The 1,328-nt window shown below is 45.0% G+C and overlaps 1 long non-coding RNA gene across 1 annotated transcript in view; it reads right to left on the bottom strand.

The window, feature by feature from the left end:
• Positions 1 to 474, bottom strand: part of LOC113378216 — a 4,269-nt gene extending 3,795 nt beyond the window's left edge. The window contains exon 1 of the long non-coding RNA XR_003367160.1: positions 434 to 474. This is a non-coding gene — a long non-coding RNA (uncharacterized LOC113378216). The remainder of the gene's footprint in view (positions 1 to 433) is intronic.
• Positions 475 to 1,328: the final 854 nt, after the last annotated feature.

Here is a 1,328-nt window from a genome sequence, read left to right as displayed (position 1 = left end):
GGAGACCGAGACCAAGACCGAGACCGAGGAGACCGAGTCCGAGGAGACCGAGTCCGAGGAGACCGAGACCAAGACCGAGACCGAGGAGACCGAGGAGACCAAGACCGAGGAGACCGAGACCAAGACCGAGACCAAGACCGAGACCAAGACCGAGACCAAGACCAAGACCGAGGAGACCGAGACCAAGACCAAGACCAAGACCGAGGAGACCGAGACCAAGACCGAGACCAAGACCGAGACCAAGACCGAGACCAAGACCGAGACCGAGACCGAGACCGAGACCAAGACCGAGGAGACCGAGACCGAGACCAAGACCAAGACCGAGGAGACCGAGACCGAGACCGAGACCAAGACCGAGGAGACCGAAACCGAGACCAAGACCGAGGAGACCAAAACCGAAACCGAGACCAAGACCGAGACCGCGGAGACTTACCGTTTGATTGACTAGAGTCGATAAAGCCTGTTGGGTTGATGATAGCAGTTGGTTCATTATTGGAGAATAGAACCTGCAATAAAAAAAACAAAAGGTTAGAAAACATCTTTTAAAATGTTTGTGAAAGGATACTGAACTGTAATAACAATTCGAATCATTATTTTGTTTAATAATTACAAAACGCGTTGCTAGTTATATGTAGGTTACGCGGACTTCGGAAGTGCTTACTGTTGGATTTTGTAAATAGGTTGTAAACAATGAATTAGTATATAAGAGTTAGACAAAAGTTAGACAGTCAGTCAAACCTGGAGTCAAGCTTAGAGTCAAGCTTAGAGCCAGACATAGTATTCAGTAAAATGTAGTCTTTGCTGATATGATAACCAAAGGTTATCAACAAATATTAATTGTAAAAATAGTGAATAATAAAGTATCATTCGAAGAAAGAAGTGTGTTTGCAAATTACTATCAATCGCTGTTCGTCCTAAAGGCCTTTCACACTACCAGTGGACTCTGGAGAGTCCACATCACAAATATAATATTTCAACAACTATTCAACTGTTTACCGCTCGGGTCCAGCCTATCATTACAATTCCTGGTTGTACTGGTGATCCAAACTATACCTCCCAATATATCAACCACCAGCCAGGACAATTCATGGTGGCTTAGCGGTTTTTTCCCTCGTAACGCTGAAGAATTTTCTGACGGAGACATCGAGTTCAAAGCTGCCACAACTCGACAAACCGAACGATCGTTCACAGCACAAACTAAGGGATGGTGGCGCCTACCGAAGCACTTTAGAACGAACGCGAGACTACGACTAACTTGGACATAACTATCTCATCGGATTCAAGTAAGCAAATCAAAATTTAATCATATCTCAAGATGGAACCCATTT

Source organism: Ctenocephalides felis, unplaced genomic scaffold (assembly GCF_003426905.1).
Source record: "Ctenocephalides felis isolate EL2017-DRISC unplaced genomic scaffold, ASM342690v1 CF-g0.4_SCAFFOLD_01886, whole genome shotgun sequence".
NCBI classification, from domain to species: domain Eukaryota; kingdom Metazoa; phylum Arthropoda; class Insecta; order Siphonaptera; family Pulicidae; genus Ctenocephalides; species Ctenocephalides felis.
Note: the sequence above shows the minus strand (reverse complement) of the source record. Positions and strands in the feature narration are given on the sequence as shown.